Below are 15,623 nucleotides of genomic sequence, written 5' to 3' on the forward strand. Positions count from 1 at the left end.
GGCGATGGGGTAGTGTTCCCGGCGAATGTTGTGGTTCAGGTCCTTCGGGTTTATGCATATGCGAAGATCTCCAGAAGGTTTCTTAACACAGACAATGGAGCTAACCCAGTCAGTCGGCTGTGTGACTCGCAATATTACGCCTTGTGACTGCAGTCTGTTGAGTTCCGCTTTCAACTTCTCCCGCAGTGGAGTTGGAACCCTCCTGGGTGGCTGAATGACAGGTTTGCCGTCTGTCTTCAGCATGATTTTGTATTGGCAGGGTAGGGTGCCCGTGCCTTTGACTACGTCGGGGTATTCTTGTAGCATGATGTGGATTTCAGCTTCCAAGCTTGATGGATCCTGGGTGAGCATGTAAATGCGTTGTACCAGCCGCAAGTCTTTGCAGGCCTGAACGCCTAACAGTGATGATTAATTGTCGTCTACAATCTCGAATCGTAGCTGCTTGCGTATCGTCTTGTTGTCCACCCGGAGATGGCACGATCCCTTTGAGGGATCTGATTGCCATTGTAGTCCTTCAGCCGATATGCAGCGGGTATTATTTCATGGTCTCCTGGAATCGAATGGAGATCCTTACTAGTGAGGAGATTAGCTGAGGCCCCCGTGTCAAGCTTGAAGACTAATAGAAAGTCATTGACTTGCACAGTCGCAGTCCACTCACTGCTGGAATCAATGCTGTTGACCGGGTGAGGCGTGGCGATTGTTGCGTCAATTGTCTCGATCGTGTCCACGACAAACGAGCTGTCGCAACCGAGGTTGTCCTCATCCGAGCAATACTCATCATTGTTTTTTTTGTGCTCCGTTGGGTCTATGCTTTTTACGTTGAAGTTCATGTGTTTCTGTCTTGCTGTCTTCATTTGCAGTGCAGCTCTGCACTGTGAGGCAAAGTGGTTGTATTTGCCACACTTTAAACATTGTTTTCCAGAAGCTGGACATTGCCCTTTTAAGTGGGCGTGTCCGCAGCAGGGACACGTCCTGACGCTGTCCCTCCACGCTCACGCATGCGCAGTAGGCCTTTCTTCCGTCTCTGATGCTCCCTCTAGTGATGCTGTGGCTGTCACATCTGTGCTGCAGTCCCTGGTGTATGTGCAGATGTACAGATCACTACAGGAATAGGGATGTTTTACTGTGAGGTCACACCTGGAGCATTGTGTGCAGTTTGGTGTCCTTATTTAAAAAAAATAAATTTAGAGTACCCAATTCATTTTTTCATGGCCACTCTACCTAGCCTGCACATCTTTGGGTTGTGGGGGCAAAACCCACGCAAACACGGGAAGAATGTGCAAACTCCACACGGACAGTGACCCAGAGCCGGGATCGAACCTGGGACCGCGGCGCCGTGAGGTAACAGGGCTAACCCACTGCGCCACCGTGCTGCCCTGGTGTCCTTATCTGAGGAAGGAGGTTCTTGCTATGGCTGGAGTGCAGTGAAGGTTTTCCAGGCTGATTCCTAGGATGGCAGGACTGTCATATGAGGAGAGACTAAGTCAGTTAGGATTGCATTCATTGGAGTTTCTGAGAGTGGGAGGGGATCTCAAAGGAACTTATAAAATTCTATTTTTTTAAAGTTTTGTTTTCATTTAAGGGGCAATTTAGTGTGGCCAATCCACCTACCCTGCACATCTTTGGGTTGTGGGGTGAGACCCACGCAGACACAGGAAGACTGTGTAAACTCCACATGGGCAGTGACCCGAGGCCGGGATCAAACCCGAATCCTGGGTGCCATGAAAAACATATAAAATTCTAAAGGATTAGACAGGGTAGATCCAGAAAGAATGGTTCCAATGTTGGGGGAATCCAGAACGAGGGATCATAGTTTGAGGATTAGGGCTAAACCTTTTAGGACTGAGGTGAGGAGAAACCTCTTCACCCAGAGAGTGGTGAATCTGTGGAATTCGCTGCCACAGAAAGTAGTTGAGGCCAAAACTTTGTGTAATTTTGGGAAGAATTAGATAGCTCTTGGGGCTAAAGGGATCAAGGGATATAGGGGGAAGGCGGGATAAGGGTATTGAACTTGATGATCAGCCATGATCATAATGAATGGCGAGCAGGCTCCAAAGGTCCAGTGGCCTCCTCCAGTTTCTTATTTTCTATGTATGTTGCATGTAAGTTCTCGCCATGTCTGCGTGGGTTTCCTCCGGGTGCTCCGGTTTCCTGCCACAGTCCAAAGATGTGCAGGTTAGGTGCACACCCTGATAACCCTCTCTAATATATTCTCTTGGTTTCCACTCCCATACTAAGTTAGTTTAAAACCCTCCAACAACACTAACAAAAGCCCCCACTAGGAACTCTGTCCCAGCTCTGTTCAGGTGCAACGCGTCCTGAAATGAAAAATGAAAATGAAATGAAAATCGCTTATTGTCACAAGTAGACTTCAATGAAGTTACTGTGAAAAGCCCCTAGTCGCCACATTCCGGCGCCTGTTCGGGGAGGCTGTTACGGGGCTGTCCTGCATGTACAGGTGCCATCTCACCAAGAGCCCGCCCAGGAATCTAAAACCCTCCCTCCTGCACCATCTTTCCAGCCATTCATTCATCTCCCTTATCATACTATTTTTGTATTCGCATTCACATAGCACTGTGAGCAATCCAGAGATTACCACATTTGAGGTCTGTTTGCTAATTTTCTACCTAGCTCCCTAAATACTGATTTCAGAGCTACATTTTCTCCTTGGTATTAAGTCATTGGTACCAATGTGGCCCATGACCTCTGGCTGTTCACCTTTCCCCAGAAGAATGTTTTGCAGTCGCTCTGTAACAGCCCTGACACCAGGGAGGCAACATTGCATCCTGAAGTCACGTCCACAGTCACATAAACGGCTGTCTGTTCCTACATTCATAGAATTTTGCAGCATCGAAGGAGGTCCTTCGGCCCATCGTGTCTGCACTAGCCATCAAGCGTCCATCTATTCTAATCCCACTTCCCAGCACTTGATCCATTGCCTTGTATGCTATGGTCTTTCAAGTGCTCATCTAAATGCTTCTTGAATGTTGTGAAGATTGCTGCCTCTTATCACCCTTTCAGACAGTGAGTTCCAACTTCTCACCACCCTCTGGATGAAAACGTTTTTCCTAAAATGCCCTCTAAATCTGTTTTCCCTTACCTTAAATCTATGCCCCCTCTACTATGGGGAAAGGTTTCTTCCTGTCTCCCCTATCTATGTCTCTCATAATTCTGTACACCTCAATCACTTCCTCTCTCAGCCTTCTCTGCTCCAAGGAAAACTGCTTCAGCCTATCCAGCCTCTAACCAACAAATCACATATCACTACTGCTCCTACTTTCTTCCTCCTTCCCTCTTGCACAGCCAAACCACTGGTGGTCCTACAAACATGGCCCTGACTGCACTCCTCTGAAATACCAGCGCCCTCACCAGTTCCAAAACAGAAAACCGAATTGTGAGCAGGATCCCAGGGGCTTCCTGCATTACCTGTCTGGTTCTCTTGGAGTGCCTGGCGGTCACCGATTCCGATTCCCTTTCTTCCTGTAGACCTCTGCTGTGTTGTGACCACCTCTCTGAATCTGCATCCATGTAGCTCTCAGCCTTGCGGGTGCACCACAGAGACTCCAGCCGCCACTCGAGATCTGAAACCCAGAACTCCAGTCTCTGCAGCTGACAGTACTCTTGCACATTTGGTCACCTAGGACTCTGCTAGCATCTATAATTTCCCACATATTACAGTATATACATTCCACTCGCCTGAACTGCCCTGACATGTCTTAACTTTATTTCCCTTACTTTAACCCTATTTTACTTTGGAATACTTGTATCCATTTATTATACTGCTATGATTTTACCTTATTCCTGTCCGTTCTCACATAAATCCAAGTACAACTACTTTAAAAATAATAATACGCTTTTCTAATTTACAACAATTTAAAGATCGTCCCTAACAGCAGTTACTTATAAACCAATGCACATATGGTTTTCCTGTGATGCCTCTATTATGGTGATATTAGGGCATATGGCCAAAGACCTGGTCAGTGAGGCAGATTTTAAGAAGTGCCTTAAAGGAGGAAAATTAGTTCGAGAGATTTATAGAGAGATTTCGAGAATGCAGGGTGTGGACAGCTGAAGGCACACCATCAATGTTGGATTAATTAAAATTAGAGATGCTGAAGAGGACAGTATTAGATGAATGTAGATGTTTTGGAGGAGGGTTCTGGGGATTGTTGCTCTATTAATAATATTGGTGAACCACAAGCCTTCCCTTATATCGATCAAATGACCACACAACCAGTTAGTTAGTCCAAAAGGTGGTTTATTTACATACACAAGAGTTATGTCAACATGCAAACACAATATCTACTACGAGTTAAACTACACCTATCAGCTACAATAACCTATACTTAACTTCAGGGCGACCGGCACTGTGCAAATGGATAAGGCCTTTATCTGGATTTCACTTGGCTGGTTCAAAGAAAGTGGCTCTGTCACTGCTGGACTCATCCATCAGGTAGCGATCGTTGGTCTTTAACTTAGCTGGCTGTTCCTGCTGCAATTAGGTTGGCACAGGTCGGATCCAAAAGAGAGAGAACACATGGCTGTGCTCTCTTTTATCCCTCTGGGATTTCGAGCTCTTTGGGGCGGCCCTTAACCTTGGACCTAATAGTTCGACAGGGCTCTGATCACTGTCTTCGATTTCAGCCAATAAAGAGGTGGGTACCTTGGCAGCTGGGCGGGTCCTCAGCGGTCATTGACCTTGGCAGTTGGGCTTTCTGAGTAAGGGGAGTGGCGTCGATCAGTCTGTGGCTGTACCGGTTGCTTGACTGGAGTTCTATTGTCCTGGGAAAATGGGCTATTGAAATGGAAACGAGCGGGGGTTTCGATCAGGCCTGGCTAGCTGTGTTTCAGATACACATCGGCTCTGTATCTGTCTGAGTCCTGGGTTGGCCATAATTCCCATGGGCCTTTGCAGGTGGCCATCTTAGATGGCTACATCATGGAGGAGATTACAGAGATAGGGAGGGGAGGGATGAGCACATGGAGAGATGGGAATTTTAAAATCTAGGCATTGCTTGACCAGGAGCTGATGTAGATCAAGCACAGGAATGTGGGCGAATGAAACCTCAGGCGAATAAGGACCTGGGCAACAGAGTTTTGGATGATCTCATGTTTGAAGAAGGTGGAATGTTGGTGGCCGGTCAGGATTGAGTTGAAACTGGGCTGGTAAGGCCCCGAAGGTGAGGAAGGGTCTTTTGGAATGGGGGCACTGGATGGGGGGCCTGCCCCTTCCGAATTTTATTAATTATTACTGGGCAGCAAATATATCGATGGTTAGGAAGTGGGTAGTGGGGGAGGGGTCAGTGTGGGAGCGAGTGGAGAAGGCATCCTGTAAGGGTATGTGTTTTGAGGTTCTGTTAACGGCACCTCTGCCGTTCTCGCCGGCCCGGTACTCCACAAGACCAGTGATAGTGGCAGCCCTGAGGGTGTGGGGGCAATGGAGGCAGCACATGAGACTGGAGGGGGCATCGGTGTGGTCACCGATCTGTGACATTTTGTTCCGGGAGGGCTGGTTGGGGGCTTTGGAAGGTGGCAGCGGGCAGGGATTGAGAGATTTGGTGATCTCTTCATTGAAGAGGGTTTTCCGAGCCTGGAGAGATTAGAGGAGGAGTTTGAGTTACCGTTGGGAACGGATTTCGGTACCTGCAGGTATGGGACTTTGTCCGGAGGCAGGTTCCAAGCTTCCCTCGGCTCCCTCTGAGGGGACTGCAGGATAAGGTGATGTCAAAAACAGGGGTTGGGGCGGGGAGGGTCTCGGAAATATATAAGGAATTGATGGAGTGGAAGGGGTCCCAATCGGGGAGGTGAAGAGGAAGTGGGAGGAAGACTTGGGAGGGGAGTTGGAAGTTGGACTATGGGAAAAGGCCGCGAGGAGAGTCAATTCAGCCTCATCATGTGCCACGCTTAGCCTATTCCAGTTTAAGGTGGTCCATAAGGCTCATATGACTGTGGCCCGGATGAGTAGGTTTTTTGAGGAGGTGGAGGACAGGTGTGGGCAGTGTGAGGGAAGCCCGGCGAATCACGTACACATGTTTTGGGCGTGTCCGAAGCTGAAGGATTCTGGCAGGGATTTACGGACGTCATGTCAGAGATCCTGGAAGGGAGGGATACTCCGAGTCCAGAGATGACAATATTTGGAATGTCGGAGGATCCGGAAGGCCCAGGAGGGGAGAGCGGCCAACGTTTTGGCCTATGACTCCCTGGTGGCCCGGAGATGGATTTTGCTGGGATGGAGGGACTCGGAGCCTCCAAAGTCAGGGGTGTGGGTCAGTGACATGGCAGGGTTTCTCAGGCTGGAGAAGATTAAGTTCGCCTTAAGGGGTTCAATTCAGGTGTTCGCTCGGAGGTAGCAGCTGTTCATCGACTTCTTTAAGGAAAAATGACCGTCAACAGAAGAACGTGGGGGCGGGGGCGGAGAGGTGAGTGCGGTGGGGGGGGGGAAGGAGGCATGGCATTGTAGAATAAGGATAGGGAATCTAATAAACGGGCAGTCAGGAGGTAGGACTGGGGTGGGAGTTGGGTATGTTATTGTGATGTTGTTGCGTGTGTCAGTCCGCTCTGCTGGTTAGAATGTTGAAATGTTAAAATTGTAAATGCTTCAATAAAATGTTTTCTATAAAAAGAAAGGATTGAGTTGGAACCACAGCATTGAAGACCCGGGTTCGATCCCGGCCCTGGGTCACTGTCCATGTGGAGTTTACACATTTTCCCCGTGTCTGCGTGGGTCTCATCCCCCACAATCCAAAAAGATGTGTAGGGTAGGTGGATAGGCTATGCTAAATTACCCCTTAATTGGATTTAAAAAAAATGGATACTCTAAATTAAAAAAAAATGGATTGACTTGAAGTAGTCCATTTCTGAGGTAACAAAGACATGAATGATAATTTCAGCAGCAGAGAAGTTGAAGCAGGGATGCAAAGTCAGGCCATGTTACGGAGGTGGAGATAGGGACTCTTAGTGATGGCATGAACATGTGGTTGGAAGCTCATCTCGGGATCAACAATGAAATTGTTAGTGACCACACTTCAAAAGTATTTAATTGCCTGTAGTGTGACTTGGGACATCCTGAAGTCATGAAAAGTGCTACATATATGCTAGTTCTTTCATTATAACATACAGTAGCATCGAAGGGTTAAGGAAGAAAAGCACTAAATCTTTGTACTAAACATGCGTGGAAACTTGTCTGTTGCAAATGTACCACAGGCAGAACCATTTGAATGTAAAGCATCTGTTCTCCAACATTTTACTTTATTGAGTGAATGACATTTTCCCCGTGTCTGTCTATTCACAGGCATAGAGTGCTTTTATTCTAGCTGCAGAGAGGAGGTGGATATCTGCAGTGGAGCCAAAATTCTCCAATTTCATTATGAGTCTCAACTTAAAGAAGCACTGTTTCTGAGATAGAAAGGGAGCGATGTGTTGTTCTCTTTCTTTTTGTGACATTTTCTTCTTTATTGACAGCACAAACTCTTCTGAAAGGCTTTGAGTTTTTTTATTTTAATACACACCACTGAAAACTTCATCTATCAGAAGACAGAGCAAACCATCTACATTTAAATCCTCTCCAAAATTCAAAGTTACACAAGCAATGAGTTTGTCCTGCATGGGTGGCGCAGTGGCACTGAGTAGGCACGGGGTAGGCCTACTCGCAACCCCCTCCTTCCCTTGAATACTTTTGAGATTTTAAAAAGTGTTTTTCTATGCAATCAGATTTCAGACGATGTGTAACTTTAGATCAATTGTTAAACAGAATTTGTTGACTTCTATCTACACCATTATCCTTCCTTCAACATTTAGCCACTTAAAATGGCCAACTCCCGATTCAAAATGGCGAACGGCAAAGGCTGATGGGAAAGTCAGCCAACAAGACAAAAACGAGCAGCTGCAGGTTGGCTGTGTATTTACCTCTGGAAAGGCCAGACACTATCAATACCAGCAACCATCAGCATAACAAAACACCAGCCATCTGCAAACTAATGAGCAATCCCCGGGAACAATAAGCAACATTTAGACACACAAAGCAAAACCAGACTCTTCGGCGGCAGCAGGAGCCTACACAAAAGGAGATGAACGAGCACCTCAAGACCGCCCATCGATCAGGGAACCGCTCCAGCATTGGAGAAAATTGAACCAAGCGATTGGGACAAAGTCCAATCACTTGGGACCAGGTACAGCGTCCGCCCCGAAAGGCGGGAAGACCCTGGGGACTATAAGAATTGAGCCCCAAGTTCAAATCGCTCTCTTCTCCAGCTCTTGACTCTTCAGCAGCTCCTCTTCAGCTCTTCTCTCTTCGTCCTGCCCGGGTCACCCAGCAACAACGAACCAACATTGACCGTGACCAGTGCAGTGACTTCAGTGATCATCGAACTCGTAAGTCTTAATTCAACGCTCGCTACGAGATAGGCGCTCCTAGCTACCAATCCGACCAACTTCGAATCCCGCAGGCTCAGAACCCGAACGAAAGGCCATTTGTTTCCCTGATCTGGTGGGCCAGTTCAAAGTTAAGTATAGGCCTGTTAGTTGGAGAAGTAATGTTATAACCTGCCTGCTTACCATTGGCTGGGGACTAATGACAATCCCACAATCCTGTGAGAGTATGAACTTCCCCAATGAGGGCGGTGGAGAAACCATTAGTAAACTCCAAGTATAAATAAAGCTGGCCAGTTTAGGAACCGGCAGGAAGGAGTGTGCAGCAAGGGAAGTTGCTGCTGCTGTTATATATATATGTTATTGCAAATAAATGTTATTACTTTGTATCCTTAAAACTCGTGCTGGATTCTTCGTGGCCCTTACAAAAAGTAGCTTAGACGTAAAATTTGTGCATGAGTAGCGATTAATGTGTATAATAAATGTGCTTCGATTTAAATCTTACTGTCCGTGTGGAGTTTGGACATTCTCCCCATGTTTGTGTGGATTTCACCCCCACAACACAAAGATGTGCAGGGTAGGTGGATTGGCAACGCCAAATTGCCCCTTAATTGGAAAAAATGAATTGGATACTCTAAATTTATTTTAAAAAAAGACAAGCATACAGTACACCACAAATACAGACATCTACCTGTCGGTTAACCAACTATAATGGGAATACCACAGCAACGAGAGGTTCCTGCTGTCTCATTGTGAGAAATGTTGACATCGAAATACCAATTTAATTTGAGATAATGGAAGATGGTAAATTATCACTAATTGGGGTGGATGCTTATGAAAAATTAAACCTAGTTGAAAGGATACACACAAGCAAGACTTGGAATGACCAGCATAAAGAGCCAGGACAAGTCTTAAATGTTGCTGATACCCTATCCAGAGCTACAAATGATACTGATACCACGGTTTCAGATATTGTACACATTGTGGAAGCACAAGCTTCATTTGTTGCTGAGGTGCTATCAGTTTCTGACAGAAAGGTACGAATCACAAAAAAACAACAGAAAAGGACCTGACACTCCAAAGAGTAATCAAATACCTCAAAGAAGGATGGCCCAATGTTGCTCAGCTTTTTGCAGTACCAAAGATGACCTCACAGTAATTAATGGATTCCTACACAAAGGAGACAGGATAGTTATTCCTTCATGCCTCCGACAGGGTATCCTGGAACAGATACACGAGGGTCACCAAGGTATTGAAAAATGTCGTAGGCGAGCAAGACAATCTGTGTACTGGCCTGGAATCAACAAGGGTGTGGACAATCATGTGCAGGAATGCAGCATTTGTCAAATGCATCAATCTGTACAATGCAAAGAAAGTTTGGAACAAAATGAACTCATCACCAATCCATGGATCAAAGGTGGTATTGATCTATTCTACTTTAAAGGTTGTGACTATCTCGTCATCATCGACTAATATTCCAACTATCCCGAGGTGATTATTCTGAATGATTCAACGACAGGATCTGGAATACGAGCAGCAAAATCCATTATTGCTTGCCATGGAATACCATTATATGTTGTCTCTGACAATAGTCCTTGCTTCAACTGCTGGGAATGGACACAATTTGCAGCACGATATAATTTTAATCACATCAAGCCCATTGTATTCTCAATCAAATGGCAAAGCAGAGAATGGCGTAGGAATAGTCAATAAACTATTCGGTAAAGCACTCAATGACAACAAAGACTTCTCTTTGGCACTGTTGACATTTGGAACTATCTCATTGTCATCAAGCTTATCGGGACTTCCGGGTGCGGCGATGACCAGCTAAGTCGCACGTTTCGGCAGCTCCCGGTGGAACGGACTTTTGGGCTCTTAATAGGAGCCCCAACGGCAATTTTAACGGCTAAAAACACTGTGCGGTAAACCAGAAGGGAATCCCCCCTGGACACGGATGGAAAAAGGAGAGAAAAGTGGCCAGATTGTGGTGGATCCTCTAGAGCAGCGGCCAGGAAGGCAAGCACAAAGCAAGATGGCGTCGGAAGGTGGCAGTTTAATATGGGGCCCTGACCAACAAGAGTTCCTGCGGCGCTGCGTGGAAGAACTTAAAAAGGAGATGAAGAAGGAGCTGTTGGCCCCGATATTACAGGCGATTGAGGGGCTAAAGGAGGAGCAAAAGACCCAGGAGTGGGAGCTTCGGGTCGTGAAGGCAAAGGCTGCTGAGAATGAGGACGAAATACAGGGCCTGGTGGTGAAAACGGAGATGCACGAGGCACAACACAAAAGGTGTGTGGAAAGGCTGGAGGTGCTGGAGAATAATGCGAGGAGGAAGAATTTAAGGATTCTTGGTCTTCCCGAAGGTGCAGAAGGGGCGGACGTCGGAGCATATGTGAGCACGATGCCTTCTCCCGCGGATGGATATGGCTGGCACGAGGGGACATAACTTTAAACTGAGGGGTAATAGATATAGGACAGAGGTCAGAGGTAGGTTCTTTACGCAAAGAGTAGTGAGGCCGTGGAATGCCCTACCTGCTACAGTAGTGAACTCGCCAACATTGAAGGCATTTAAAAGTTTATTGGATAAACATATGGATGATAATGGCATAGTGTAGGTTAGATGGCTTTTGTTTCGGTGCAACATCGTGGGCCGAAGGGCCTGTACTGCGCTGTATTGTTCTATGTTCTATGTTCTATGTTCACTCGTTAATGGGATCGGAGGCCCCGACGGGCCCGTTGGAGGTGGAGGGAGCTTATCGAGTTATGGCGCGAAGACTGAGGGCTGGAGAAATTCCTCGAGCCATAGTGGTGAGATTTCTCCGATATAAGGACAGAGAGATGGTCCTCAGATGGGCAAAGAAAACCCAGAGCAGTAGGTGGGAGAACGCGGTGATCCGCGTATATCAAGATTGGAGTGCGGAGGTGGCGAGAAGGAGGGCAAGCTTTAATCGGGCCAAGGCGGTGCTGCACAAAAGGAAGGTTAAATTTGGAATGCTGCAGCCGGCAAGACTGTGGGTCACACATCAAGGGAAACACCACTACTTTGAAACGGCAGAAGAGGCGTGGACATTTATTGTCGAGGAGAAACTTGAACAAGCGGGCTAGAAAAAGAACGTTTGGGACAAAGTGGTGGGGTGATTACTTGGGGTGAAGGGGGGGGAAATGGGGGAAGAGATGATTTCCGAAGTTGTTAATCCTGCGACCCTGTAACTTTTCTCTCTTCCCCATGTCGTGGGGGAGGGGGGGAGGGAGGATGGGGAGCTGGGGGCGCCGGCCATTGGGGGCGGGGCCAAATGGGTAGCGCGGGCTTTGTTCCCGCGCTATGGTAATCATGGCGGGAACAGGGAAGCAGGAAGGAGGGGGCCTCGCACAGTGGGGGCCGAGGTCACGGGGGGAAGCCGAGGTCGGCCAGAGTTTGCTGACTTCTGGGAGCAACATGGGGGGTGCAATTACGCTAGAAAGGGATCTAGCGGGGGGGGGGGTTAACTGGGTTGCTGCTGCTGGGGAGAAGGGGGAGCTGGTATGGGGTGGGGTGGTCGGGGCGGGAGGGCGCCGTTGGGGGGAGATACGGCTACGTGGGAACCGGGAGAGGAGCTGGATTGAAAAAGGAGATGGCGAGTCGACAAGGGGGGGGGGTAAAGAGCCCCCCAACTCGGCTGATCACGTGGAATGTGAGAGGGCTGAATGGGCCGATTAAGAGGGCACGGGTACTCGCACACCTAAAAATAACTTAAGGCAGATGTGGTTATGCTGCAGGAGACGCATCTGAAACTGATAGACCAGGTCAGACTTCGCAAAGGATGAGTGGGGCAGGTGTTTCATTCGGGGCTAGACGCAAAAAACAGGGGGGTGGCTATATTAGTGGGGAAGCGGGTAATGTTTGAGGCAAAGACCATAGGGGCAGATACGTGATGGTGAGTGGCAGATTGCAAGGGGAGGCGGTGGTTTTAGTGAACGTATATGCCCCGAACTGGGATGATGCCAATTTTATGAGGCGTATGTTGGGACGCATCCCGGACCTAGAGGCGGGAAAGTTGGTAATGGGTGGAGATTTTAATACGGTGCTGGACCCAGGGCTGGACAGATCGAGGTCCAGGACCGGAAGGAGGCCGGCTGCAGCTAGGGTGCTCAAGGACATTATGGAGCAGATGGGAGGAGTAGACCCCTGGAGATTTGGTCGACCTAGGAGTAAGGAGTTTTCGTTTTTCTCCTATGTCCACAAAGTCTATTCACGGATCAACTTTTTTGTTTTGGGAAGGGCACTAATCCCGAAGGTGACGGGGACGGAGTATACGGCTATAGCTATTTCGGACCACGCTCTACATTGGGTGGACCTGGAGATAGGGGAGGAAAAAGAACAGCACCCACCCTGGAGAATGGACATGGGACTATTGGCAGATGAGGGGGTGTGTTTAAGGGTGAGGGGGTGCATTGAATGGTACTTGGAACTCAATGACAATGGGGAGATTCAGGTGGGAGTGGTCTGGGAGACGTTGAAGGCTGTGGTTAGAGGGGAGCTGATATCTATCAGGGCACATAAAGGAAAGCAGGAGGGTAGGGAAAGGGAGCGGTTGTTGAAAGAACCTTTGAGGGTGGACAGGCAATATGCGGAGGCACCGGAGGAGGGACTGTACAGGGAAAGGCAAAGGCTACATGTAGAATTTGACTTGTTGACTACGGGTAAGGCAGAGGCACAATGGAGGAAGGCACAGGGTGTACAGTACGAATATGGGGAGAAGGCGAGCAGGTTGCTGGCCCACCAACTGAGGAAAGGGGAACAGCGAGGGAGATAGGGGGGGTGAGAGATGAGGAGGGAGAGATGAAGCGGAGAGCGGAGAGAGTGAATGGAGTATTCAAGGCATTTTATGAAAGATTATATGAAGCTCAGCCCCCGGAAGGGAAGGAGAGAATGATGTGCTTTCTGGATCAGCTGGAATTTCCTAAGGTGGAGGAGCAGGAGAGGGTGGGACTGGGAGCACAGATTGAGACGGAGGAAGTAGTGAAAGGGATTGGGAGCATGCAGGCGGGGAAGGCCCCGGGACCAGACGGATTCCCAGTTGAATTCTATAGGAAATATATGGACTTGCTGGCCCCTCTACTGACGAGAACCTTTAATGAGGCGAGGGAAAGGGGGCAGCTGCCCCGACTATGTCAGAGGCAACGATATCGCTCCTCCTAAAGAAGGAAAAAGACCCGCTACAACGCGGGTCCTATAGGCCCATTTCCCTCCTGAATGTGGATGCTAAGATTCTAGCCAAGGTAATGGCAACGAGGATAGAGGATTGTGTCCCGGGGGTGGTTCATGAGGACCAAACTGAGTTTGTGAAGGGGAGACAGCTGAACACAAATATACGGAGGCTGCTAGGGGTAATGATGATGCCCCCACCAGAGGGGGAAGCGGAGATAGTGGTGGCGATGGATGCCGAGAAAGCATTTGATAGAGTGGAGTGGGATTACTTGTGGGAGGTGCTGAGGAGATTTGGCTTTGGAGATGGGTATATCAGATGGGTACAGTTGCTGTATAGGGCTCCGATGGCGAGTGTGGTCACGAATGGACGGGGGTCTGATTACTTTCGGCTCCATAGAGGGACGAGGCAGGGATGTCCTCTGTCCCCGTTATTGTTTGCATTGGCGATTGAGCCCCTGGCCATAGCATTGAGGGGTTCCAGGAAGTGGAGGGGAGTACTCAGGGGAGGAGAAGAACACCGGGTATCTTTATATGCGGATGATTTGTTGTTGTATGTGGCGGACCCGACGGAGAGGATGCCAGAGATAATACGGATACTTGGGGAGTTTGGGGATTTTTCAGGGTATAAATTGAACATGGGGAAAAGTGAGTTGTTCGTGGTGCATCCAGGGGAGCAGAGCAGGGAAATAGAGGATTTACCGTTGAGGATGGTACAAGGGACTTCCGGTACTTGGGGATCCAGATAGCCAAGAATTGGGGTACATTACACAGGCTTAATTTAACGCGGTTGGTGGAACAGATGGAGGAGGACTTTAAGAGATGGGACACGGTGTCCCTGTCACTGGTAGGTAGGGTGCAGGTGGTTAAAATGGTGGTCATCCCGAGATTCCTTTTTGTGTTTCAGTGCCTCCCGGTGGTGGTCACGAAGGCTTTTTTCAAGAGAATCGAGAAGAGTATTATGAGTTTTGTGTGGGCCGGGAAGACCCCGAGAGTGAGGAGGGGATTTTTGCAGCGTAGTAGGGACAGGGGGGGTTGGCACTACCGAGCTTCAACGACTATTACTGGGCCGCCAATGTTTCAATGGTGTATAAGTGGATGGGAGAAGGGGAGGGAGCGGCGTGGAAGAGATTGGAGAGGGCGTCCTGCAGGGGGACTAGCCTACAAGCAATGGTGACGGCGCCGTTGCCGTTCTCACCGAAGAAATACACCACAAGCCCGGTGGTGGTGGCTACATTGAAAATTTGGGGGCAGTGGAGACGGCATAGGGGAAGGACGGGAGCCTCGGAGCGGTCCCCGATAAGAAATAACCATAGGTTTGTTCCGGGGAGAATGGATGGGGGATTTGGAGCATGGCAAAGAGCTGGGGTAGTACAATTGAGAGATCTGTTCGTAGATGGGACGTTTGCGAGTCTGGGTGCGCTGACGGAAAAATATGGGTTGCCCCAAGGGAATGCATTTCGGTATATGCAACTGAGGGCTTTCGCGAGGCAACAGGTGAGGGAATTCCCGCAGCTCCCGAGGCAGGGGGTGCAGGATAGAGTGATCTCAGAGACATGGGTGGGGGATGGTAAGCTGTCGGACATATATAGGGAAATGAGGGACGAGGGGGAGATCATGGTAGATGAGCTGAAAGGGAAATGGGAAGAAGAGCTGGGGGAGGAGATTGAGGAGGGGCTGTGGGCTGACGCCCTACGTAGGGTAAACTCATCGTCCTCGTGTGCCAGGCTAAGCCTGATACAATTCAAGGTTCTACACAGGGCGCATATGACTGGAGCACGGCTCAGTAAATTTTTTGGGGTAGAGGATAGGTGTGGGAGGTGCTCGAGAAGCCCAGCGAATCACACCCACATGTTCTGGTCATGCCCGGCACTACAGGGGTTCTGGGTGGGGGTGGCAAAGGTGCTTTCGAAGGTGGTGGGGGTCCGGGTCGAACCAAGCTGGGGGTTGGCTATATTCGGGGTTGCAGAAGAGCCGGGAGTGCAGGAGGCGAGAGAGGCTGATGTTTTGGCCTTTGCGTCCCTAGTAGCCCGGCGCAGGATATTGTTAATGTGGAAGGAAGCCAAACCCCGGG

The sequence above is a fragment of the Scyliorhinus torazame genome, chromosome 8, assembly GCF_047496885.1.
Source record: "Scyliorhinus torazame isolate Kashiwa2021f chromosome 8, sScyTor2.1, whole genome shotgun sequence".
Lineage (NCBI taxonomy): Eukaryota > Metazoa > Chordata > Chondrichthyes > Carcharhiniformes > Scyliorhinidae > Scyliorhinus > Scyliorhinus torazame.